This window comes from Equus caballus, chromosome 21 (genome assembly GCF_041296265.1).
Source record: "Equus caballus isolate H_3958 breed thoroughbred chromosome 21, TB-T2T, whole genome shotgun sequence".
In the NCBI taxonomy this organism is placed as follows: Eukaryota; Metazoa; Chordata; class Mammalia; order Perissodactyla; family Equidae; genus Equus; species Equus caballus.
In genome coordinates this window covers 48,588,351-48,600,118 of record NC_091704.1, presented here as the reverse complement: position 1 = coordinate 48,600,118, position 11,768 = coordinate 48,588,351, and positions in this window count along the sequence as shown.

Below are 11,768 nucleotides of genomic sequence, written 5' to 3'. Positions count from 1 at the left end.
GAGGTACTGTGTTTGGGATAACAAATAAGAATTTTGGGGGACACTACTCCGCTCATAAGAATGAGCCTGGGGTGGAAAGATAAATTCAATCAAACAATGCCAACACATGAAAGGGTCCTCAGGGAAGAGAATTTAAGGGAATGCAGATAATTCATTATGGCTAGAGAAGAAATTTGGAGGGAGCCAGAAAGTGGCAAGAGATATTATAAGGCAATGAGGACCAGATCATAAAATTCTTAGAGATAAGTAGTTGCCAAAATCCATGTTCTTTTTCTCCTGAGCACACAGCCTGACTTCATTTTTCAGGCTCTGTTGTAGCTAAATGTTGCTGTGGAACCGATTTCCAGGGAACAGAATCTGAGTAGCATTTCCAGGCTTTTAGAAAGTGACAGTGCCTCATTATGTTGTTTTATGATTTTTTGTTTGGTTTTTCTTTCTGCTGGCTTGAAGCAGATTATAAAGAGCCAAAAGTTGGAAGGAATGTGGGTCCCTGGATCAGTGTATGGCAGGGAGCTGTCTGAAAAACCAGTAACATCTATGTGGCTGATTCATAAACAAGAAATTTATCTACTGTTACTAAGCCATTGTACACTTTGGGGAGTTTATTTGATACTACAGCCTAATCTACCCAATCCATCTATATAATTAAATTTATACATTTCCTGAAGACACTTGGAGCATTGGAAAATTTAAAGAAGGGGAATGACCTCATCATTTCTGATTTAGAAACTACTCTCGACACAGTGAGAAGTCCGGATTAAAGGGATGCAATGCTTCAGACCAATGGGAGTCTTGGTAATTACCACAAAAAGATGATAGCCTGAAAGAGCCAGTGAGGATTTAAAAACAGCAAGTACAATGACAAAATATTTTATTGGTGAATCTATTATCTGGCAGGGATTGATTTTTATACCTTAGGAGAGATGGCAGAAGGGGAGAAGGAAATGAAAGATCCCAGGATGATATCCAAGAGGGTACTTCGACAGCTGGTTGAATTAGATCTTGTGTGATGTGAAGTGAAGATGTACATATAATGTATTCAATTTTAAACAAATTTAAGTGTCCACACACTGCTAAGTGGAGATGTGAGTGACTTTGATATACAAGTCTGTAGCAGAACAACCTGAATTGAAGATAAAAAACAGATCTTTATTTGCATTTTTACTTTTTACAGCTGGAAATTACCAATCAGAATCCTTGACTGTTTCCTGCTCAGGCACCTCCCAGAATTCTCATGCAAAAGTTTGGCATGCATATTTGACCTGTCTGGCCTAAGTTTATTGTCCTTTAGACTAACTGACATTTTAATTTTTTCTCTAAAGTATTAGGAAGAGAAAATAAAATATATAGCATAATGAAAAATTATAACCCATATACCCATATGTAATTTATAAAAAATCTACCTTTGAAATATTTTACCAAAAGTAAACAGAATCTTAGTTATTTTTTGGTTCTTTGCTCTTCCATGTGTGTGTATAATTCAGATTGTCGAGAGAAATTCTTTGCAGAATTTTTGTTTGATTTTATTTAATATGCATTGTATTGAATCTATTGGACAACTTCTTGGGAACTGATATCTTAATATAAAGTGTTCTAATTCATAACATGTTTTATATCTCAATTTGCTTAGGCCTTATTCAATATATTGTAATAAAGTTTTGTCATATTCTCCATAGTGGTCTGTCCAGCTTTTGTTAGATTTATTCATATTATTATTGCTATTGTAGCAAATGGTCTGTGTGATCTTTAATAACATTTATTTATTGTTGGAGTATAGAAATGTAATTTTTATGTTAATTTTGTATCCAAAATCTGTTGAACTCTCCAATTCTAATAATTTGTGTATAGTGCTTTAAGAATTTCTGTGAAATCATATTATCTGTAAATAACGACAATTTTTAATACCTTTCCAATCTTTGTATCTTGCATCTTATTTATCTCTGGGTAAAATTTCCAAAACACTATTAAGTAAGATTGTGTATCCTTGCTTTGCTGTTGATCTTTAGTTATTCTTTAAATATTTCATGATTAAGTTTAACATTTCCTCTAGATTTTTTGAGATACTCTAAATTATGTATGGCAAAGACCACCAGCTGTTGTTGAAAATCTATCCTCTCCTATTTTATGGGCAAAAAGTTTGATCAAACTTCCTAGCCAACCTTGAAGTTCCATAAGTTAGATGACAAATTCCAGCAAAAGAAGTTGATTAAAATTTTTGTATATAATTTTGGGATTGCCCGTTAAAATTTCTCATGTAAATTCTTATATGCTCTTCCACACTATATCACTCATCTTAAAGCCAGAAATTGTTATGACCAGAGAAAGCTTCTGAAGGATGATCATATATCCCAATTTGTCTGGGATAATAATGACTTACACTAGGTGTTCTAGAAAAATTATTTAGTTTCTCCAGTCACTCTCAAAGATACGCCATTTTGAATAATACATTACATGGCCATCCTATTTAAAAACCACATGATGAGGAGTAAAACAACTGAGCCCTGAGGTCTCTAACGGAGAGCTGCTTAACAACGTGAATCCACCATGAACTGTAAGTGAGTCAAAAATAAACATATTATTTTATGTTTAATAAACATATTATTTTATGTTTAATTATTTTATTTATTTTATGTTTAATTATTTTATTTATTTATTATTTTAAAACATAATTATTTTATGTTTAATAAACATATTATTTTTGAATCTAGTATACAATTTAATTATTCTAATAATATTATCAGGCTGTGGAAATACCCTTAAATAATTAGATTAAAATTTTTAGCATAGGGGCCAGCCCGGTGATGCAGTGGTTAAGTGCACCTGTTCCACTTTGGCGGCCCGGGGTTCGCCGGTTCAGATCCCGGGTGCAGATATGGCAGCACTTGGCAAGCCATGCTGTGGCAGACATCCCACATATAAAGTGGAGGAAGATGGTCATGGATGTTAGTTCAGGGCCAGTCTTCCTCAGCAAAAAGAGGAGGATTGGCAGCAGTTAGCTCAGGGCTAATCTTCCTCAAAATAAATAAATAAATAGTAAAAATAAATAAATAAAATTTTTATCATAGATTGGTTGTAATTTTATGAAAACACTTTTTCTGTACCTACTAGGCAAACACATGAATTATTTTTGTTAACATGCTAGTGAATTACATTATTTAATTTTCTAATGTTAAATCGACCTTGCATTCCTGGAATAAATCCAGTTGTATTTCCAAATTCACAATTCATATTGCAAGAGTATTATTTAATTCACAATTCATATTGCAAGAGTATTATTTAAGGTTTTTACATTCATAATCATGAATGAGATTAGCATGACATTTTCCATTTAGTAATGTCTTTATCAGTCTTTGGTTCAAGGTTTTACTTATAAAACAAGTTGAAGATCTTGGAATGGTTTGAGTAAGCTTGAAATTATATGTTCCCTAAAAACTTGGTAGTAGGATTCACTGGAAACAAAATCTGAGCCTGTTAACTTATTGTTAAATTTTAGAATATTGATTCAATTTAATCAAAAATGACCAGATTAGTGAGAGATTTTTCGAGCCATTTTTAGTAAATTGTTGAGAAATAAATGCAAATTTTCCCACTGATGTAAATTTTAGTTAATATATTTATATTTTATATCTACCTTTGCTGAACACCTCTTTGTTCCATTTTCATTTCTTTGGGATCCCTTATTTTTTCTCTTCATCTTTGTCAAATATTGTTTTATTTCGTTAATCATCACTGAAGACACTGTTTCACAACTTTGATATTTCTATTTCATTTTTCTTTTCTATTTGAATATCTATGCTTTTGCTTTTATTATATCCTAACTTTCATATATTCTGTTGTATACGTATAAAGACATACATTTTTCTTTAAGCACCATTTAGGTGTATATCAAAACTTTTACTGTTTTTTGTTTTTAAGATTGGCCCTGAGCTAACATCTGTTGCCAGTCTTCCTCTTTTTTTTTCTCCCCAAAGCCCCAGTACATAGTTTTATATTCTAGTTGTAAGTCATTCGAGTTCTTCTATGTGTGATGCTGCCACAGCATGGCTTGATGAGTGATGTGTAGGTCTGCACCCGGGATCCAAACCAGCAAACCCTGGGCCACGAAAGTGGAGCATGCAAACTTAACCTCTCCACCACGGGGCCAGCCCCCAAAAGTTTTGATATGCAGCATTCTTATATTTCCCTTTAATCATGTTTAAATCCCCATTATATTTTCCACTTTGACCCATTTGTTTTAAGTTTCTTCATATCTAAATATCTAGATTTTTCTGGTGATATCTTTATTATTGATTTTTAATGCAATTGTGTTGTAGTTGAGGTATGTTGTTAACATTGTGTAATTTTGTTTAGGCTTGGTTGATCAATCCATTATGAGGTCAATGCTTTTTACTGGCACACGTGTGCTTGAAAAGAATACATATTCTTCACTGTGCTGCACCGTTTTTCATATATCAGGTTAGTCTTGCTATTTCAGTTATTTATATCTTCTGTATCATTTTTCAATTTTTGTCTGCTTGATCAATTACTGGCAGAACCATATTTAACAAATTTGTGATCATAAAAATATTTTTATTTTTATTGGTAGTTTTGTTAATTGCCATTTTACACACATATATACACATCACAAGTGATGATAGGTTGCCAAGTAATCTTTCTCAACTCATTAAATATATGATTCAGCCAATTTCTGACAAGTTTCTAGCAGTCTAATTTTGCTTTCAGGTGATATGTCTTTTCTTTCTGGTTATTTTACAAACCTTCTTGATCTTTGGTATTATATGTTTAAATTCTTATGCATGCAAATATGGTTTTCTGTGTATTTCTGTGTGTATGTCTGCGTGTGTAGATGTAGCTTGTGATTCAAAGAACTCCTGAATCTGTAGGTTTCATCATTTCTGGAACACTGTCATCCATTATTTCTTCAGATATTCACATTTTTTTCCCTCTGTAATTCTGAAACCCCCTTAAGTTATAGGATCTTCTCACTCATTCTCCATATTCTTTACTGTTTTTCATATTTTTCATCTTTTTCTCTGGTTTATCTCCACATATATCTCCAAGTTCATTATTTCCCTTTTCAATTCTGTCTAATATAGTCTTCACATTGTTCATTGAGTTATTTTCAAAAACAACATTTTGGTTTCTTTTATTTCTAAAAGTTGTAATCAGTTCTTTTGCAGGTCAATTCAGTCATTAGTATAGTCCCTTGCTCTTTACTCAAATTTTCAATCCTAACTTTAATTTTTTAAACATTGTTTAAAATAATCATTTTATATTCTGCTTCAGTAATTCTAACTTCTGAATCATTTCTGAGATTTCATTCTGTAGTCTGTTTTGTTTTGTTTTCTTTACTTTTTATATCATTCAGAGACTAGCAGAAAAATAGATGTTACTATAGACGTCTTAAGCAGAAAAAATTTTGGGGTCGGCTTGTGGCCAAGTGGTTAAGTTCACGCACTCTGCTGCAGGCAGCCCAGTATTTCGTTGGTTCAAATCCTGGGGGCGGACATGGCACCGTTCATCAAGTCACGCTGAGGTGGCGTCCCATATGCCACGACTAGAAAGACCCACAACTAAGAATATACAACTATGTACCGAGGGTCTTTGGGGAGAAAAAGGAAAAAAATAAAATCTTTAAAGAAAAAGTTTTGATTACTAAAGATTTATGCTAACTCGAAAGGGCTAGTATGCCAAAAGTATCAGTGATACTGCCAATGGCTTTCAAAAAATCCAGAAATGTAGCAATTCCTAAGAACTCTAGTCAATGATCTCACCTGCCTGAAACCCTAACAAGGATGATTCTGGATGATACGTAGAAGCTGTGGGAAGAGGCAGGCTGTTGTAGCTCATGCTCTCAGCTGACTGGGTAACAAAATAAGCAATTCTCAGACGATCGCCTCCACCAATGGAAATATCCTAAAGCTGTATCATCTCCTAGATGTGCTTCTTGCTCTCTTCCTCCCTTCAGATTTCATGTGGATGCTTCTTATTGTGGCATTGAACTGGAAATTTTAGCAAAGGATTCTAGGAAATGTAATACATTGAAGATCTCTGAAAATCAAGGCTAGTAATAGGCATCAGCTGACAATATATATCCAGGTGGTACTTGCATAGGATTTATTATGTTCTTGGATATTTTATGATTTGTTTACAGCATGAGCTTATTTGGGGGGAGTTTTATTTGAGGAAAAATTTGAGGCCACTGTTGAAGGTAGGTTACTCCAGGGAGAAACTTCTCCTGTTTCTGACATTTCTGACATTCCCATTTCATATGGGAGAAATACCACCTTAAATAAATTTTGTACTTGAGATTGTCTGATATCAGATAGTGAGAATATCGTTTGCAAATCTGTTGCAATGTTGACTTGTGGTTATAGAGCCTAAAGAAAAAAAATTGTTCCCCTCCTGAAAGCCAAGGTTGATAGAGGCAATTTACCTTGCGTCACAAACTGTGTAGACATTGGAATTGAGGTTGGGTAGTTATAGCTACAGTTAACCGTCACTGTGAGGATTAAGTCTGCTTGGATCCCAGTTTAAGGGAGCAAGGGTTCCTTAGGAGCTTCCGCCCATTTCTGTAGGCTCTGGGCTGTACCACAGTGACCTGAAAATTAACAAAGTTTCAAATGTCTTGAAGGCAAATGTAAGCTTCAATGCTCTGCTGACCTCCCTGAATCCCCTTCCATTTAGTTTTTAGCTTCTAAATATTCTGTACCTCCTTTGCAATTCATTGCTTAAGTTCAGCATATTTTATCCACCACTCTTAGTTGTTTTCAGCATGAAGATGGGTGCTTAATCTGCCAATCGCAACAGCAAAATTCTACAGGTATTTTTTTATAGCGAAGAAAATATATTCGCCCTGAGTGGAAGATATTTGTCCACAAAATTATCATCAGAGCATTTTATGATAGTAAATTCAATCAAGATAATAAAAATTAGATAATATATACAATATTTTATTTACCAAAGATTGGGAAATACTAACACTTACTTTTACAAAAAAAGGATACATGTGCTTGGCAGGCATTAGACAACAAACACCCGCATCTTGAATTTGACTTTCCACTTTCCCTAATGCTACAGTTTGATGGTTACAGAGTCTCTGTCCTCAGGCATATTCAACAATTGTTTAAAAAATGTTTTATACCATATAAATGGAATTTTTAGCTTCCAAACCTCAAATAGAGAGGTTAGCCCAGTTCTTCTCGTCAGTTAATTTTATCAAGTGATAGATGGGTGAAAATACTTTCCACTCAAAGTAAGATAAATTCCAATCAAAATAATTAAAATTTAAGTCCACAAATGTCTCCCTCAATAAAATTTACAAAAGTAGACTTATTCCAGAATTGGTTAATTTAATCTTTGCACTTTGATCTCATGATAATGTCCTTATTTTTCTCAAGCTAGCTCCCCTCATGTTTCTAAGATGACTTTGCCATTTCTAGATGTCATATTCAAACATGACACTGTTTGAAGTAGGAAAGGATTGTATATAGCTTTTCTGAGAATGAGTAAAATTTCTCTAGAATTTACCAGAGGACCTGCTCTCTGGTGTCATTGTCAGATTTACACTGTTGCAAATATGCCTTTCCATTCACTGGCAAAGGCAATCATATTACCATGATGAGTTTAAACTAATTAGGATTTACATCTGAGCATCAAATAAGGTATTGCATCGAAAGATGAAAACATTAAAAAAAATCACGTTTATCTTAATTAGATAAAGAGAAGGGATGTTTGTTGGCAGATAAATGTAGAAAGAGAAAATTATTAGTAACATTAAATTTTCGAAGTTCCCAGTGAAGAATATCTTCAATAATCCTTTACAATATCAAAAGCTGCTGAACGTCAATAATAGCTAAGGTAGAAACCAGAGTCTTCTAGGGGCCTATCATTGTCATTTACACACTATTTTCTTGTGTAATCCTTAGGGCAATTAAATGAAATGTCCATTAGAATTGCCTAAACTTTGCATATTGAGAAACAAATTTTAGAAAGACTGGGCAACTTTCCCAATGGCATATAGATAATAAGTGGGAATCTGAGTCTATTGGTCCTAGAAACACTGTCTTTATCTGCAGGTACAGCTTCCCACATGTATTTAAGCCTAAACATGCAAATACAGAAATGAGCAACTAGTCATATACACATATTTATTTTAACGTATTTCAATGTAGCATTTATTCATTGCAACAGATATCAAATTGTTTCTAATGGCTGAAACCATCTATTTTGCATCTGTACATGTGAAAATACCAAATATTGGTATATGCTGTTCGTAATTAAAATGAGAATGAGGTTTATAGTTGCTGTGCTTAAGTTCTGGAGGTTTTCTACTAGATGAGGCTTCTAATGCTCTGTAAAATGCAGGCTCTAGAATGCTTCCTAACTTGATGTTCTGTCCCTCAGCTGATCTTCTACGAAGAAAATATTACTAGAATAGAAAAATTATGAATTAAGTATTTATGTATTCATTTGTTCATCCTTATTATTTCTTTATAGTAAAGATATTTGATGAAAGATCTAAAAGGGGAGCGCCTATAGGAGGGAAAAGGAGACAGAGTTCTGATACTAAGCAATTTAACTACAAATGTGTTTCTGGGGGAGGATCCTGTCTTCTCGTTGGATTCACAAATAGTTGGGATTTTCCATTTCAGGTTATGGAAACAATTATGCTGGCTCATAAAAAAAATGTCCACTGCTCTTTACTTCCTCTAGAAACAACTAAAAAGACTTCTTGGAATTTTTTTCTTTTGCTATTTTAAGCATTCACCCACCTATTGGTAGTACTCTGAAGAGGGAAAGCAGCTCTTAATGTTTACCTGATAAAATCATTGATAAGTTACATATTAAGGGAGTGAACACTGAAGATTTCATAAATGACCATAGAATAGAATCAAATAAACAGAAAACATTTTCTTCTGTGTTCCATCCAAGCTTATCAACCATGAAATTTCCTTTTTGTTTAGTTTGGTTGGGTTTCAGTGGCATTCAACAGGAAAACTTCCTTTAAGTTCTTTGGTGTGATTTATAACAAACATTAAGTTTAAAATTAGTATTTTGTTCAAATTTCCCCTTAGTCAAGTCCCCTTAGGAAATTGCTACCTTCTCTAGAAACTGCATGGTCTGCAGCAGATGAATTATGGCTCAAAGAGAGACATTCATTAAGAGAAAAGTTGAGAAGGATTGGGGAAATCAAGGAAGTAGCAAGAACAAAATTCTGATTTAATTTGTTCAGCCAATTTCTGAAAGGTCTGAGTTTTCCCATCCACACCAGGAAATGCATTTACTTAGAAAAATAAGTAAAAAGGAAAAGCATCATCCTTTAACAGCCACATGCATTCTTCATTTCCCTTAGGAGAAAGTGAGCAGGCTGCCCTAGAGAACTTAATTCAGGGGCTTTCACACTCTTTTCAATGCTAGAGTTTAGAAGCTAGTTCAAGATAAAATAAGGTATAGATAAGCTAAAGAATGAGACAAATGCAATCATCAAGTGGGACTGCCCCTTAATCAAAGTTTATCTCTAGTTGTATAATTTATACCTAGGGAAATAATTTTTACAGCAAAAGGGTGATTAGGCTTTATTTTGTCTTGTTGATAGGTGAACAGTGCTTTAAATGCTTTTAGGTATTATCAATTTAAAAAGCATTTAACCATGATGACTATTTTTTTAAAAAACTTATAATAAACTACTTTTCATGAAACTTTACACAAAATTTCATCATAGAATAATGAGTGGAATAAGATCAACACTGTATGGAGAGCTACTAGCACTGATCCAGTAGATACAGGCTTTGAGGCTTTCTTTGTTTTTGTCCAATGTGGGTGTGTAACGGTAGGACCTGGGTACCCCAAGATTTCTTGGGATTAGTGATATCTCATGGATAGGTATAAAGAGTTTGAGACTGGCTGGTTTAGGGCTATAATTCATGTAACATGGAAAAGAATACCCAGTTGCTACTGAAGTGCAATCGTGTTTTCACTAGTTAAAATAACTATCTTTATCTGGGGCAATGTATACACCTTCCAATAACTTTTTCTTCGTACATACTTTAATCTAAATAGGAAAGAGGATTATAAAGCTTTAAAGAATTGCTATTCTTCTGATCACACCAAGATCTCTCCTCCAAAGTTTTATTTGAGATATATTCTTTTTGCACCTCACTGCACCCATATCTGACCTCACCTACAACTTTTTCTTGGTATGAAAAATTGGCCAAATAAAATATATCTTGGACCATATGAATGTAGGATTAGAGAGAATGCTTAAGAGAGATCTAATTTATTTTCCTTGAATCTCTTGTTTAAAGAGAGAAAGAGACCCATTATTCTATCTAATTTGCATCAGCAGAGTTAATTTCAGTTTTCCTTTCAGAAATAGTGGATATCTTGGGAAGAGGTTTCAAGAACCCTTTACAGGGGCTGGGCCAGTGGCGCAGTGGTTGAGTGCACATGTTCCACTTCTCAGCGGCCCGGGGTTCACCTGTTTGGATCCCGGGTGTGGACATGGCACCGCTTGGCAAAAGCCATGCTGTGGTAGGCGTCTCACATATAAAGTAGAGGAAGATGGGCATGGATGTTAGCTCAGAGCCAGTCTTCTTCAGCAAAAAGAGAAGGATTGGCAGTAGTTAGATCAGGGCTAATCTTCCTCAAAAAAAAAAAAAAAGAACCCTTTACTTTGCTAGGATAGAGACAGAAGGTCGAGGGTGGAAGAAATGTGAGAATCCCACTCAAAAATCTGAAGCCAGAATTACCTTCATTTTACTATCTCAAATGGAAGGCAGAGATTTAAGTTCAAGGACTGTTGATTAAGAACTTTCTAAGCTTTGCCACTGCCCCATCTCTAAATTGTTTATATCTTTTGTTTCTCCCTAGTGATTTGCCTTAAGATCCATTGTAGAGAAAAGTGTCTGTCAGAGAAAGACAAATACTGTATTACCTCACTTATGCGTGGAATCTAAAAACACAACTCTGAAACAGAGATAGAATGGTGGTTGCCAGGGGCACAGGGGCTGCAGAAATAGGGAGATATTGGTCAAAGCATACAAAGCTTCAATTACAAGATGAATAAGTGCTGGGATCTAAAAGTAAGCACGGTGACTATAGCTAAAAACACTGTATTGTATATTTGAAAGTTGCTATGAGAATAAAGCTTTAAGGCCCTTACTATAACTAATACAACAACAGAATGGTCATTATGTGAGGTGAGGGATGTGTCAACTAACCTTACTGTGGTAAACATTTTGCAATATATATGTGTATTAAACCATCACATTGTATACCTTAAACTTACATAATTTATATGTCAATTATATCTCAAAAAGGCTGGGGAAAAAGAAAAAACTGTTTGGGTGCCTGTCTTTAGGACCAGCAATAAATGGGGGTTCAATCTGGTCTCCAGCTTAGTTTGTAAAGGGGAGATGGATCCCCAGGGGAATTATCAGGCATGGAGGCTTCTGAGATGTGAGGAGAGCAGCTGGCACAGGAGGCCCGGAATTAGAGGGTGAAAGGAAGCTCTGCAGAGATGATTTGAACTTGAGAAGGGCCACTGTGACTCAGCAGTTACGAGAAAGCCTTGGGGAGGACAAAGATGAAAGGTAAAGTGACAAAAGCTTGGAGTGTCTATTTGCTCCCAGGGCAATGCAATGAGCTGCTTCTACATCAGCTCTTACCTGTCTAAGTTCGACCTTTAGGAAAGAGAAACAGAGGTTCTAAGCTGTTGAAATTTGGCCAAACACTAGAAATTAATTTTTATTTGGAAATCTCATAAA